General features: G+C 61.3%; 1 long non-coding RNA gene across 1 annotated transcript in view; it reads left to right on the top strand.

Annotated features, from left to right (window-relative positions):
- Positions 1-12,185, top strand: part of LOC143789243 (uncharacterized) — a 49,744-nt gene extending 37,559 nt beyond the window's left edge. Inside the window, exon 4 of the long non-coding RNA XR_013219034.1 lies at positions 12,065-12,185. This is a non-coding gene — a long non-coding RNA (uncharacterized LOC143789243). The remainder of the gene's footprint in view (positions 1-12,064) is intronic.
- Positions 12,186-15,796: the final 3,611 nt, after the last annotated feature.

Here is a 15,796-nt window from a genome sequence, read left to right as displayed (position 1 = left end):
GCCCAGCCCCTCAGAGGCAGCACCAGGCTGCCAGCATCATGCCCAGCCCCTCAGAGGCAGCACCAGGCTGCCAGCATCATGCCCAGCCCCTCAGAGGCAGCACCAGGCTGCCAGCATCATGCCCAGCCCCTCAGAGGCAGCACCAGGCTGCCAGCATCATGCCCAGCCCCTCAGAGGCAGCACCAGGCTGCCAGCATCATGCCCAGCCCCTCAGAGGCAGCACCAGGCTGCCAGCATCATGCCCAGCCCCTCAGAGGCAGCACCAGGCTGCCAGCATCATGCCCAGCCCCTCAGAGGCAGCACCAGGCTGCCAGCATCATGCCCAGCCCCTCAGAGGCAGCACCAGGCTGCCAGCATCATGCCCAGCCCCTCAGAGGCAGCACCAGGCTGCCAGCATCATGCCCAGCCCCTCAGAGGCAGCCTCATGCTGCCAGCATCATGCCCAGCCCCTCAGAGGCAGCCTCATGCTGCCAGCATCATGCCCAGCCCCTCAGAGGCAGCCTCATGCTGCCAGCATCATGCCCAGCCCCTCAGAGGCAGCCTCATGCTGCCAGCATCATGCCCAGCCCCTCAGAGGCAGCCTCATGCTGCCAGCATCATGCCCAGCCCCTCAGAGGCAGCCTCATGCTGCCAGCATCATGCCCAGCCCCTCAGAGGCAGCCTCAGGCTGCCAGCATCATGCCCAGCCCCTCAGAGGCAGCACCAGGCTGCCAGCATCATGCCCAGCCCCTCAGAGGCAGCACCAGGCTGCCAGCATCATGCCCAGCCCCTCAGAGGCAGCACCAGGCTGCCAGCATCATGCCCAGCCCCTCAGAGGCAGCACCAGGCTGCCAGCATCATGCCCAGCCCCTCAGAGGCAGCACCAGGCTGCCAGCATCATGCCCAGCCCCTCAGAGGCAGCACCAGGCTGCCAGCATCATGCCCAGCCCCTCAGAGGCAGCACCAGGCTGCCAGCATCATGCCCAGCCCCTCAGAGGCAGCACCAGGCTGCCAGCATCATGCCCAGCCCCTCAGAGGCAGCACCAGGCTGCCAGCATCATGCCCAGCCCCTCAGAGGCAGCACCAGGCTGCCAGCATCATGCCCAGCCCCTCAGAGGCAGCACCAGGCTGCCAGCATCATGCCCAGCCCCTCAGAGGCAGCACCAGGCTGCCAGCATCATGCCCAGCCCCTCAGAGGCAGCACCAGGCTGCCAGCATCATGCCCAGCCCCTCAGAGGCAGCACCAGGCTGCCAGCATCATGCCCAGCCCCTCAGAGGCAGCACCAGGCTGCCAGCATCATGCCCAGCCCCTCAGAGGCAGCACCAGGCTGCCAGCATCATGCCCAGCCCCTCAGAGGCAGCACCAGGCTGCCAGCATCATGCCCAGCCCCTCAGAGGCAGCACCAGGCTGCCAGCATCATGCCCAGCCCCTCAGAGGCAGCACCAGGCTGCCAGCATCATGCCCAGCCCCTCAGAGGCAGCACCAGGCTGCCAGCATCATGCCCAGCCCCTCAGAGGCAGCACCAGGCTGCCAGCATCATGCCCAGCCCCTCAGAGGCAGCACCAGGCTGCCAGCCCCTCAGAGCCAGCCTCATGCTGCCAGCATCATGCCCAGCCCCTCAGAGGCAGCCTCATGCTGCCAGCATCATGCCGCCCAGCCCCTCAGAGGCAGCCTCATGCTGCCAGCATCATGCCGCCCAGCCCCTCAGAGGCAGCCTCATGCTGCCAGCATCATGCCCAGCCCCTCAGAGGCAGCCTCATGCTGCCAGCATCATGCCCAGCCCCTCAGAGGCAGCCTCATGCTGCCAGCATCATGCCCAGCCCCTCAGAGGCAGCCTCATGCTGCCAGCATCATGCCCAGCCCCTCAGAGGCAGCCTCAGGCTGCCAGCATCATGCTCAGCCCCTCAGAGGCAACACCAGGCTGCCAGCATCATGCCCAGCCCCTCAGAGGCAGCACCAGGCTGCCAGCATCATGCCCAGCCCCTCAGAGGCAGCACCAGGCTGCCAGCATCATGCCCAGCCCCTCAGAGGCAGCACCAGGCTGCCAGCATCATGCCCAGCCCCTCAGAGGCAGCACCAGGCTGCCAGCATCATGCCCAGCCCCTCAGAGGCAGCACCAGGCTGCCAGCATCATGCCCAGCCCCTCAGAGGCAGCACCAGGCTGCCAGCATCATGCCCAGCCCCTCAGAGGCAGCACCAGGCTGCCAGCCCCTCAGAGCCAGCCTCAGGCTGCCAGCATCATGACCAGCCCCTCAGAGGCAGCCTCAGGCTGCCAGCATCATGCCCAGCCCCTCAGAGGCAGCCTCATGCTGCCAGCATCATGCCCAGCCCCTCAGAGGCAGCCTCTTTTTGCCAGCATCATGCCCAGCCCCTCAGAGGCAGCCTCATGCTGCCAGCATCATGCCCAGCCCCTCAGAGGCAGCCTCATGCTGCCAGCATCATGCCCAGACCCTCAGAGGCAGCCTCATGCTGCCAGCATCATGCCCAGCCCCTCAGAGGCAGCCTCATGCTGTCAGCATCATGCCCAGCCCCTCAGAGGCAGCACCAGGCTGCCAGCATCATGCCCAGCCCCTCAGAGGCAGCACCAGGCTGCCAGCATCATGCCCAGTCCCTCAGAGGCAGCACCAGGCTGCCAGCATCATGCCCAGCCCCTCAGAGGCAGCACCAGGCTGCCAGCATCATGCCCAGCCCCTCAGAGGCAGCACCAGGCTGCCAGCATCATGCCCAGCCCCTCAGAGGCAGCACCAGGCTGCCAGCATCATGCCCAGCCCCTCAGAGGCAGCCTCATGCTGCCAGCATCATGCCCAGCCCCTCAGAGGCAGCCTCATGCTGCCAGCATCATGCCCAGCCCCTCAGAGGCAGCACCAGGCTGCCAGCATCATGCCCAGCCCCTCAGAGGCAGCACCAGGCTGCCAGCATCATGCCCAGCCCCTCAGAGGCAGCACCAGGCTGCCAGCATCATGGCCAGCCCCTCAGAGGCAGCCTCATGCTGCCAGCATCATGCCCAGCCCCTCAGAGGCAGCCTCATGCTGCCAGCATCATGCCCAGCCCCTCAGAGGCAGCACCAGGCTGCCAGCATCATGGCCAGCCCCTCAGAGGCAGCACCAGGCTGCCAGCATCATGCCCAGCCCCTCAGAGGCAGCACCAGGCTGCCAGCATCATGCCCAGCCCCTCAGAGGCAGCACAAGGCTGCCAGCATCATGCCCAGCCCCTCAGAGGCAGCACCAGGCTGCCAGCACCATGCCCAGCCCCTCAGAGGCAGCACCAGGCTGCCAGCATCATGCCCAGCCCCTCAGAGGCAGCCTCATGCTGCCAGCATCATGCCCAGCCCCTCAGAGGCAGCCTCATGCTGCCAGCATCATGCCCAGCCCCTCAGAGGCAGCACCAGGCTGCCAGCATCATGCCCAGCCCCTCAGAGGCAGCACCAGGCTGCCAGCATCATGCCCAGCCCCTCAGAGGCAGCACAAGGCTGCCAGCATCATGCCCAGCCCCTCAGAGGCAGCACCAGGCTGCCAGCATCATGCCCAGCCCCTCAGAGGCAGCACCAGGCTGCCAGCATCATGCCCAGCCCCTCAGAGGCAGCACCAGGCTGCCAGCATCATGCCCAGCCCCTCAGAGGCAGCCTCAGGCTGCCAGCATCATGCCCAGCCCCTCAGAGGCAGCCTCAGGCTGCCAGCATCATGCCCAGCCCCTCAGAGGCAGCCTCATGCTGCCAGCATCATGCCCAGCCCCTCAGAGGCAGCCTCAGGCTGCCAGCATCATGCCCAGCCCCTCAGAGGCAGCCTCATGCTGCCAGCATCATGCCCAGCCCCTCAGAGGCAGCACCAGGCTGCCAGCATCATGCCCAGCCCCTCAGAGGCAGCACCAGGCTGCCAGCATCATGCCCAGCCCCTCAGAGGCAGCACCAGGCTGCCAGCATCATGCCCAGCCCCTCAGAGGCAGCACCAGGCTGTCAGCCCCTCAGAGCCACCCTCATGCTGCCAGCATCATGCCCAGCCCCTCAGAGGCAGCCTCAGGCTGCCAGCATCATGCCCAGCCCCTCAGAGGCAGCCTCAGGCTGCCAGCATCATGCCCAGCCCCTCAGAGGCAGCCTCATGCTGCCAGCATCATGCCCAGCCCCTCAGAGGCAGCCTCATGCTGCCAGCATCATGCCCAGCCCCTCAGAGGCAGCCTCATGCTGCCAGCATCATGCCCAGCCCCTCAGAGGCAGCCTCATGCTGCCAGCATCATGCCCAGCCCCTCAGAGGCAGCCTCATGCTGCCAGCATCATGCCCAGCCCCTCAGAGGCAGCCTCATGCTGCCAGCATCATGCCCAGCCCCTCAGAGGCAGCCTCATGCTGCCAGCATCATGCCCAGCCCCTCAGAGGCAGCCTCATGCTGCCAGCATCATGCCCAGCCCCTCAGAGGCAGCACCAGGCTGCCAGCATCATGCCCAGCCCCTCAGAGGCAGCACCAGGCTGCCAGCATCATGCCCAGCCCCTCAGAGGCAGCACCAGGCTGCCAGCATCATGCCCAGCCCCTCAGAGGCAGCACCAGGCTGCCAGCATCATGCCCAGCCCCTCAGAGGCAGCACCAGGCTGCCAGCATCATGCCCAGCCCCTCAGAGGCAGCACCAGGCTGCCAGCATCATGCTCAGCCCCTCAGAGGCAGCACCAGGCTGCCAGCATCATGCCCAGCCCCTCAGAGGCAGCACCAGGCTGCCAGCATCATGGCCAGCCCCTCAGAGGCAGCACCAGGCTGCCAGCATCATGACCAGCCCCTCAGAGGCAGCACCAGGCTGCCAGCATCATGCCCAGCCCCTCAGAGGCAGCACCAGGCTGCCAGCATCATGCCCAGCCCCTCAGAGGCAGCACCAGGCTGCCAGCATCATGCCCAGCCCCTCAGAGGCAGCACCAGGCTGCCAGCATCATGCCCAGCCCCTCAGAGGCAGCACCAGGCTGCCAGCATCATGCCCAGCCCCTCAGAGGCAGCACCAGGCTGCCAGCATCATGCCCAGCCCCTCAGAGGCAGCACCAGGCTGCCAGCATCATGCCCAGCCCCTCAGAGGCAGCCTCATGCTGCCAGCATCATGCCCAGCCCCTCAGAGGCAGCCTCATGCTGCCAGCATCATGCCCAGCCCCTCAGAGGCAGCCTCATGCTGCCAGCATCATGCCCAGCCCCTCAGAGGCAGCCTCATGCTGCCAGCATCATGCCCAGCCCCTCAGAGGCAGCCTCATGCTGCCATCATCATGCCCAGCCCCTCAGAGGCAGCCTCATGCTGCCAGCATCATGCCCAGCCCCTCAGAGGCAGCCTCATGCTGCCAGCATCATGCCCAGCCCCTCAGAGGCAGCCTCATGCTGCCAGCATCATGCCCAGCCCCTCAGAGGCAGCACCAGGCTGCCAGCATCATGCCCAGCCCCTCAGAGGCAGCACCAGGCTGCCAGCATCATGCCCAGCCCCTCAGAGGCAGCACAAGGCTGCCAGCATCATGCCCAGCCCCTCAGAGGCAGCACCAGGCTGCCAGCATCATGCCCAGCCCCTCAGAGGCAGCACCAGGCTGCCAGCATCATGCACAGCCCCTCAGAGGCAGCCTCATGCTGCCAGCATCATGCCCAGCCCCTCAGAGGCAGCCTCATGCTGCCAGCATCATGCCCAGCCCCTCAGAGGCAGCACCAGGCTGCCAGCATCATGCCCAGCCCCTCAGAGGCAGCACCAGGCTGCCAGCATCATGCCCAGCCCCTCAGAGGCAGCACAAGGCTGCCAGCATCATGCCCAGCCCCTCAGAGGCAGCACCAGGCTGCCAGCATCATGCCCAGCCCCTCAGAGGCAGCACCAGGCTGCCAGCATCATGCCCAGCCCCTCAGAGGCAGCACCAGGCTGCCAGCATCATGCCCAGCCCCTCAGAGGCAGCCTCAGGCTGCCAGCATCATGCCCAGCCCCTCAGAGGCAGCCTCAGGCTGCCAGCATCATGCCCAGCCCCTCAGAGGCAGCCTCATGCTGCCAGCATCATGCCCAGCCCCTCAGAGGCAGCCTCAGGCTGCCAGCATCATGCCCAGCCCCTCAGAGGCAGCCTCATGCTGCCAGCATCATGCCCAGCCCCTCAGAGGCAGCACCAGGCTGCCAGCATCATGCCCAGCCCCTCAGAGGCAGCACCAGGCTGCCAGCATCATGCCCAGCCCCTCAGAGGCAGCACCAGGCTGCCAGCATCATGCCCAGCCCCTCAGAGGCAGCACCAGGCTGTCAGCCCCTCAGAGCCACCCTCATGCTGCCAGCATCATGCCCAGCCCCTCAGAGGCAGCCTCAGGCTGCCAGCATCATGCCCAGCCCCTCAGAGGCAGCCTCAGGCTGCCAGCATCATGCCCAGCCCCTCAGAGGCAGCCTCATGCTGCCAGCATCATGCCCAGCCCCTCAGAGGCAGCCTCATGCTGCCAGCATCATGCCCAGCCCCTCAGAGGCAGCCTCATGCTGACAGCATCATGCCCAGCCCCTCAGAGGCAGCCTCATGCTGCCAGCATCATGCCCAGCCCCTCAGAGGCAGCCTCATGCTGCCAGCATCATGCCCAGCCCCTCAGAGGCAGCCTCATGCTGCCAGCATCATGCCCAGCCCCTCAGAGGCAGCCTCATGCTGCCAGCATCATGCCCAGCCCCTCAGAGGCAGCCTCATGCTGCCAGCATCATGCCCAGCCCCTCAGAGGCAGCCTCATGCTGCCAGCATCATGCCCAGCCCCTCAGAGGCAGCACCAGGCTGCCAGCATCATGCCCAGCCCCTCAGAGGCAGCACCAGGCTGCCAGCATCATGCCCAGCCCCTCAGAGGCAGCACCAGGCTGCCAGCATCATGCCCAGCCCCTCAGAGGCAGCACCAGGCTGCCAGCATCATGCCCAGCCCCTCAGAGGCAGCACCAGGCTGCCAGCATCATGCCCAGCCCCTCAGAGGCAGCACCAGGCTGCCAGCCCCTCAGAGCCAGCCTCATGCTGCCAGCATCATGCCCAGCCCCTCAGAGGCAGCACCAGGCTGCCAGCATCATGCCCAGCCCCTCAGAGGCAGCACCAGGCTGCCAGCATCATGCCCAGCCCCTCAGAGGCAGCACCAGGCTGCCAGCATCATGCCCAGCCCCTCAGAGGCAGCACCAGGCTGCCAGCCCCTCAGAGCCAGCCTCATGCTGCCAGCATCATGCCCAGCCCCTCAGAGGCAGCCTCATGCTGCCAGCATCATGCCCAGCCCCTCAGAGGCAGCCTCATGCTGCCAGCATCATGCCCAGCCCCTCAGAGGCAGCCTCATGCTGCCAGCATCATGCCCAGCCCCTCAGAGGCAGCCTCATGCTGCCAGCATCATGCCCAGCCCCTCAGAGGCAGCCTCATGCTGCCAGCATCATGCCCAGCCCCTCAGAGGCAGCCTCATGCTGCCAGCATCATGCCCAGCCCCTCAGAGGCAGCCTCATGCTGCCAGCATCATGCCCAGCCCCTCAGAGGCAGCACCAGGCTGCCAGCATCATGCCCAGCCCCTCAGAGGCAGCCTCATGCTGCCAGCATCATGCCCAGCCCCTCAGAGGCAGCCTCATGCTGCCAGCATCATGCCCAGCCCCTCAGAGGCAGCCTCATGCTGCCAGCATCATGCCCAGCCCCTCAGAGGCAGCCTCATGCTGCCAGCATCATGCCCAGCCCCTCAGAGGCAGCCTCATGCTGCCAGCATCATGCCCAGCCCCTCAGAGGCAGCACCAGGCTGCCAGCATCATGCCCAGCCCCTCAGAGGCAGCACCAGGCTGCCAGCATCATGCCCAGCCCCTCAGAGGCAGCACCAGGCTGCCAGCATCATGCCCAGCCCCTCAGAGGCAGCACCAGGCTGCCAGCATCATGCCCAGCCCCTCAGAGGCAGCACCAGGCTGCCAGCATCATGCCCAGCCCCTCAGAGGCAGCACCAGGCTGCCAGCATCATGCCCAGCCCCTCAGAGGCAGCACCAGGCTGCCAGCATCATGCCCAGCCCCTCAGAGGCAGCACCAGGCTGCCAGCATCATGCCCAGCCCCTCAGAGGCAGCACCAGGCTGCCAGCATCATGCCCAGCCCCTCAGAGGCAGCACCAGGCTGCCAGCATCATGCCCAGCCCCTCAGAGGCAGCACCAGGCTGCCAGCATCATGCCCAGCCCCTCAGAGGCAGCACCAGGCTGCCAGCATCATGCCCAGCCCCTCAGAGGCAGCACCAGGCTGCCAGCATCATGCCCAGCCCCTCAGAGGCAGCACCAGGCTGCCAGCATCATGCCCAGCCCCTCAGAGGCAGCACCAGGCTGCCAGCATCATGCCCAGCCCCTCAGAGGCAGCACCAGGCTGCCAGCATCATGCCCAGCCCCTCAGAGGCAGCCTCATGCTGCCAGCATCATGCCCAGCCCCTCAGAGGCAGCCTCATGCTGCCAGCATCATGCCCAGCCCCTCAGAGGCAGCCTCATGCTGCCAGCATCATGCCCAGCCCCTCAGAGGCAGCCTCATGCTGCCAGCATCATGCCCAGCCCCTCAGAGGCAGCCTCATGCTGCCAGCATCATGCCCAGCCCCTCAGAGGCAGCCTCATGCTGCCAGCATCATGCCCAGCCCCTCAGAGGCAGCCTCAGGCTGCCAGCATCATGCCCAGCCCCTCAGAGGCAGCACCAGGCTGCCAGCATCATGCCCAGCCCCTCAGAGGCAGCACCAGGCTGCCAGCATCATGCCCAGCCCCTCAGAGGCAGCACCAGGCTGCCAGCATCATGCCCAGCCCCTCAGAGGCAGCACCAGGCTGCCAGCATCATGCCCAGCCCCTCAGAGGCAGCACCAGGCTGCCAGCATCATGCCCAGCCCCTCAGAGGCAGCACCAGGCTGCCAGCATCATGCCCAGCCCCTCAGAGGCAGCACCAGGCTGCCAGCATCATGCCCAGCCCCTCAGAGGCAGCACCAGGCTGCCAGCATCATGCCCAGCCCCTCAGAGGCAGCACCAGGCTGCCAGCATCATGCCCAGCCCCTCAGAGGCAGCACCAGGCTGCCAGCATCATGCCCAGCCCCTCAGAGGCAGCACCAGGCTGCCAGCATCATGCCCAGCCCCTCAGAGGCAGCACCAGGCTGCCAGCATCATGCCCAGCCCCTCAGAGGCAGCACCAGGCTGCCAGCATCATGCCCAGCCCCTCAGAGGCAGCACCAGGCTGCCAGCATCATGCCCAGCCCCTCAGAGGCAGCACCAGGCTGCCAGCATCATGCCCAGCCCCTCAGAGGCAGCACCAGGCTGCCAGCATCATGCCCAGCCCCTCAGAGGCAGCACCAGGCTGCCAGCATCATGCCCAGCCCCTCAGAGGCAGCACCAGGCTGCCAGCATCATGCCCAGCCCCTCAGAGGCAGCACCAGGCTGCCAGCATCATGCCCAGCCCCTCAGAGGCAGCACCAGGCTGCCAGCATCATGCCCAGCCCCTCAGAGGCAGCACCAGGCTGCCAGCATCATGCCCAGCCCCTCAGAGGCAGCACCAGGCTGCCAGCATCATGCCCAGCCCCTCAGAGGCAGCACCAGGCTGCCAGCATCATGCCCAGCCCCTCAGAGGCAGCACCAGGCTGCCAGCCCCTCAGAGCCAGCCTCATGCTGCCAGCATCATGCCCAGCCCCTCAGAGGCAGCCTCATGCTGCCAGCATCATGCCGCCCAGCCCCTCAGAGGCAGCCTCATGCTGCCAGCATCATGCCGCCCAGCCCCTCAGAGGCAGCCTCATGCTGCCAGCATCATGCCCAGCCCCTCAGAGGCAGCCTCATGCTGCCAGCATCATGCCCAGCCCCTCAGAGGCAGCCTCATGCTGCCAGCATCATGCCCAGCCCCTCAGAGGCAGCCTCATGCTGCCAGCATCATGCCCAGCCCCTCAGAGGCAGCCTCAGGCTGCCAGCATCATGCCCAGCCCCTCAGAGGCAACACCAGGCTGCCAGCATCATGCCCAGCCCCTCAGAGGCAGCACCAGGCTGCCAGCATCATGCCCAGCCCCTCAGAGGCAGCACCAGGCTGCCAGCATCATGCCCAGCCCCTCAGAGGCAGCACCAGGCTGCCAGCATCATGCCCAGCCCCTCAGAGGCAGCACCAGGCTGCCAGCATCATGCCCAGCCCCTCAGAGGCAGCACCAGGCTGCCAGCATCATGCCCAGCCCCTCAGAGGCAGCACCAGGCTGCCAGCATCATGCCCAGCCCCTCAGAGGCAGCACCAGGCTGCCAGCCCCTCAGAGCCAGCCTCAGGCTGCCAGCATCATGCCCAGCCCCTCAGAGGCAGCCTCAGGCTGCCAGCATCATGCCCAGCCCCTCAGAGGCAGCCTCATGCTGCCAGCATCATGCCCAGCCCCTCAGAGGCAGCCTCTTTTTGCCAGCATCATGCCCAGCCCCTCAGAGGCAGCCTCATGCTGCCAGCATCATGCCCAGCCCCTCAGAGGCAGCCTCATGCTGCCAGCATCATGCCCAGACCCTCAGAGGCAGCCTCATGCTGCCAGCATCATGCCCAGCCCCTCAGAGGCAGCCTCATGCTGTCAGCATCATGCCCAGCCCCTCAGAGGCAGCACCAGGCTGCCAGCATCATGCCCAGCCCCTCAGAGGCAGCACCAGGCTGCCAGCATCATGCCCAGTCCCTCAGAGGCAGCACCAGGCTGCCAGCATCATGCCCAGCCCCTCAGAGGCAGCACCAGGCTGCCAGCATCATGCCCAGCCCCTCAGAGGCAGCACCAGGCTGCCAGCATCATGCCCAGCCCCTCAGAGGCAGCACCAGGCTGCCAGCATCATGCCCAGCCCCTCAGAGGCAGCACCAGGCTGCCAGCATCATGCCCAGCCCCTCAGAGGCAGCACCAGGCTGCCAGCATCATGCCCAGCCCCTCAGAGGCAGCACCAGGCTGCCAGCATCATGCCCAGCCCCTCAGAGGCAGCACCAGGCTGCCAGCATCATGCCCAGCCCCTCAGAGGCAGCACCAGGCTGCCAGCATCATGGCCAGCCCCTCAGAGGCAGCACCAGGCTGCCAGCATCATGCCCAGCCCCTCAGAGGCAGCACCAGGCTGCCAGCATCATGGCCAGCCCCTCAGAGGCAGCACCAGGCTGCCAGCATCATGGCCAGCCCCTCAGAGGCAGCACCAGGCTGCCAGCATCATGCCCAGCCCCTCAGAGGCAGCACCAGGCTGCCAGCATCATGCCCAGCCCCTCAGAGGCAGCACCAGGCTGCCAGCATCATGCCCAGCCCCTCAGAGGCAGCACCAGGCTGCCAGCATCATGCCCAGCCCCTCAGAGGCAGCACCAGGCTGCCTGCATCATGCCCAGCCCCTCAGAGGCAGCACCAGGCTGCCTGCATCATGCCCAGCCCCTCAGAGGCAGCACCAGGCTGCCAGCATCATGCCCAGCCCCTCAGAGGCAGCACCAGGCTGCCAGCATCATGCCCAGCCCCTCAGAGGCAGCACCAGGCTGCCAGCATCATGCCCAGCCCCTCAGAGGCAGCACCAGGCTGCCAGCATCATGCCCAGCCCCTCAGAGGCAGCACCAGGCTGCCAGCATCATGCCCAGCCCCTCAGAGGCAGCACCAGGCTGCCAGCATCATGCCCAGCCCCTCAGAGGCAGCACCAGGCTGCCAGCATCATGCCCAGCCCCTCAGAGGCAGCACCAGTCTGCCAGCCCCTCATAGCCAGCCTCAGGCTGCCAGCATCATGCCCAGCCCCTCAGAGGCAGCCCCAGGCTGCCAGCATCATGCCCAGCCCCTCAGAGGCAGCCCCAGGCTGCCAGCATCATGCCCAGCCCCTCAGAGGCAGCCCCAGGCTGCCAGCATCATGCCCAGCCCCTCAGAGGCAGCACCAGGCTGCCAGCATCATGCCCAGCCCCTCAGAGGCAGCACCAGGCTGCCAGCATCATGCCCAGCCCCTCAGAGGCAGCACCAGGCTGCCAGCATCATGCCCAGCCCCTCAGAGGCAGCACCAGGCTGCCAGCATCATGCCCAGCCCCTCACCAGCATTCTGTGCCACCATGTGCCTCGGCAGCAGAAATTGAGAGACTAGTAATGATACTGAGATGTCATATAGAACAGTCCAGCTGTAAATGCATCTTATAAAGTATACTACACTGTTTAATATATATATTTTTTTCTCTCCATAGGTCGAATGCTGGCAAGAAATATGTTGCCTATGCCAAGCTCTTTTATAACCGTTTTCTTGCTTGACATGTTATTTTTGACTTATGCCTAATTTCTTACAATAAATAAAATGTTATCAATGTTTGACATGTTTTTTGCCTCTTTAGTATAGTAGTTGGGTGTAATGTTAATTGAATATAGTTGGGGATATTCAGCATGAGACTATATCTTTTTCAACTGATAATGCATCTTGGAGGCTGCTGCAACATGCATTATTGTTATGAAAATGCACTGGACACATGCAATTCAGCATCCAGGTTTATGCGAGGAAATAAGGGAAACACTCCCCACACACCTGCAGTAGTGACACCTGTCTTTTTGTCTTCACCAACAGTGATGCATGTGTGGGTGTCCCCAGTGTTCCCCACCCAAAAATATGCATCACTGCATGTGATTGGGCAAGCAAACCATGGGACATTCTTGCATGTTGTCAATGTGGGTGTAAACACCCATTGTATGTGGGTGAGAAATGACACCCCAGGAATACCCACACATGTGCCCTTGCCCACTATTAGTGATGAGTGAGCATGCTTGGCACTGCTCGACAATCGAGTAGCACCATTATTTAAGCCAACATGCTCGGCTCACCATTGCTGGAAGTGATGTCCCCAGTATTCTCGGTCTACTGTGGATAAGTAAACGGAACACCCCAATCACCACTATGGTAGGGGACAGCTTGGCAATTCCCCCACAAATGGCACTGCATTCCTAGGCTGTGTCCACCAAAAGTAATGACTTGGGGTAGCCCAAGATTTACTCGCCCACTGGAAATTAGTAATGCATGCTGGTGGAGAAAACTGGGGACACCCTGCATGTCATCATTGTGGGCAGGAACAGGCCAGGAAAGCCAAAACACACATCGCTATTGTGATGGTTCTGGAAAAGTTCCCAGGCTTCCCCTGCAGTAACGTGTGCATGGTGGATTTGAGTATCACAGCTTAGATGCAACAATAATACAAATTCAGATGTAATGAAGAATTCTGGTGGTTTATTCAACGCATTTCACGGTCTCCGACCCCTTCATCAGGAAAACACAAAGACAAGGGGCCTTTAGGAGGCAGTGTGGCCTGCCACACAGGCTCAGTAACACAAATTGAGAGACGTCACGGGACGGAAATATGCCATAATGAACTGCTATGATTGTTGCCGATCAGCAACAGAAGATGTGAGTCCTCTCTCTCGCTTTCTGTGCCTCTGCGAGCCCCTCTCTGCCTATATGTGCTTTTCAATGACTATCGGTGCCTCTCTGCCTCACTATCATTCTCTGCCTTCATGTGCCTCACTGTGCCTCATTGTGCCGCTTTGTGCCTCTTTCTGTGCCTCCCTGTGCCTCTCTCTCGCTCACTGTGTCTCAGCAATGCAAATTGAGAGACTGGTGAAGTGATTCAAATATGTCACATTGAACAGCCCAGCTTGTTGCTATTCAGCAACAGAAGGTGTGAGTCTTTTCTCTATTGTGTTCTGTGCCTCTCTGTGTCTCACTGTGCCTCATTTTGCCTCTGTGCATCTGAAAATGTTCAAAAGATGAGAGGCAGCTATTGCGCTCATGTTTGGCACAATCAGCCAGCTATCACTGTTGAAAATGACATACTGAGGATGAGAGCCGTCTATTGTACTCATTTTTTGCACAATTAGCCGTCTCTCCCTGAATAAAATGACATACTGAGGATGAGAGCCGACTATTGTACTCATTTTTTGCACAATTAGCTGACTCTCACTGATGAAAATGACATACAGAGGATGTCACATTGAACAGCCCAGCTTGTTGCTATTCAGCAACAGAGGATGTGAGTCTTCTCTCTATTGCATTCTGTGCCTCAATGTGCCTCACTGTGGCTCTGTGCCCATCCCAGCCTAAATGTGCCTTTCAATGACTCTCCATCTTTATCTGCCTTCATGTGCCTTTCTGCGCCTCACTGTGCCTCATTGCGCCACTCTGTGCCTCTTTCTGTGCCTCCCTGAGCCTCTCTCTCGCTCACTGTGTATCGGCAATGCAAATTGAGAGACTGGTGAAGTGATTCAAATATGTCCCATTGAACAGCCCAGCTTGTTGCTATTCAGCAACAGAAGGTGTGAGTCTTTTCTCTATTGTGTTCTGTGCCTCTCTGTGTCTCACTGTGCCTCATTTTGCCTCTGTGCATCTGAAAATATTCAAAAGATGAGAGGCAGCTATTGCGTTCATGTTTGGCACAATCAGCCAGCTCTCACTGTTGAAAATGACATACTGAGGATGAGAGCCGTCTATTGTACTCATTTTTTGCACGATTAGCCGGCTCTCCCTGAACAAAATGACATACTGTGGATGAGAGCCGACTATTGTACTTATTTTTTGCACAATTAGCCGAGTCTCACTGATGAAAATGACATGCTGAGGATGAGAGCCGTCTATTGTACTCATTTTTTGCACAATTAGCCGAGTCTCACTGATGAAAATGAGATACTGAGGATGAGAGCCGTCTACTGTACTTATTTTTTGCACAATTAGCCGAGTCTCACTGATGAAAATGAGATACTGAGGATGAGAGCCGTCTATTGTACTCATTTTTTGCACAATTAGCTGACTCTCACTGATGAAAATGACATACAGAGGATGTCACATTGAACAGCCCAGCTTGTTGCTATTCAGCAACAGAGGATGTGAGTCTTCTCTCTATTGCATTCTGTGCCTCAATGTGCCTCACTGTGGCTCTGTGCCCATCCCAGCCTAAATGTGCCTTTCAATGACTCTCCATCTTTATCTGCCTTCATGTGCCTTTCTGCGCCTCACTGTGCCTCATTGCGCCACTCTGTGCCTCTTTCTGTGCCTCCCTGAGCCTCTCTCTCGCTCACTGTGTATCGGCAATGCAAATTGAGAGACTGGTGAAGTGATTCAACTATGTCCCATTGAACAGCCCAGCTTGTTGCTATTCAGCAACAGAAGGTGTGAGTCTTTTCTCTATTGTGTTCTGTGCCTCTCTGTGTCTCACTGTGCCTCATTTTGCCTCTGTGCATCTGAAAATGTTCAAAAGATGAGAGGCAGCTATTGCGTTCATGTTTGGCACAATCAGCCAGCTCTCACTGTTGAAAATGACATACTGAGGATGAGACCCGGCCATTGTATTCATTTTTAGCACAATTAGCCACCTCTCACTGAACAAAATGACATACTGAGGATGAGAGCCGACTGTTGTACTTATTTTCTGGACAATTAGCTGACTCTCACTGATGAAAATGACATACTGAGGATGAGAGCCGACTATTGTACTCATTTTTTGCACAATTAGCCGAGTCTCACTGATGAAAATGAGATACTGAGGATGAGAGCCGTCTATTGTATTCATTTTTTGCACAATTAGCCGAGTCTCACTGATGAAAATGACATGCTGAGGATGAGAGCCGTCTATTGTACTGATTTTTTGCACAATTAGCTGACTCTCACTGATGAAAATGACATACAGAGGATGTCACATTGAACAGCCCAGCTTGTTGCTATTCAGCAACAGAGGATGTGAGTCTTCTCTCTATTGCATTCTGTGCCTCAATGTGCCTCACTGTGGCTCTGTGCCCATCCCAGCCTAAATGTGCATTTCAATGACTCTCCATCTTTATCTGCCTTCATGTGCCTTTCTGCGCCTCACTGTGCCTCATTGCGCCACTCTGTGCCTCTTTCTGTGCCTCTCTCTCACTCACTGTGTATCGGCAATGCAAATTGAGAG

The sequence above is a fragment of the Ranitomeya variabilis genome, unplaced genomic scaffold (genome assembly GCF_051348905.1).
Source record: "Ranitomeya variabilis isolate aRanVar5 unplaced genomic scaffold, aRanVar5.hap1 Scaffold_142, whole genome shotgun sequence".
Taxonomy (NCBI): Eukaryota; Metazoa; Chordata; class Amphibia; order Anura; family Dendrobatidae; genus Ranitomeya; species Ranitomeya variabilis.
This window is presented reverse-complemented; position numbering and strand designations above follow the sequence as displayed.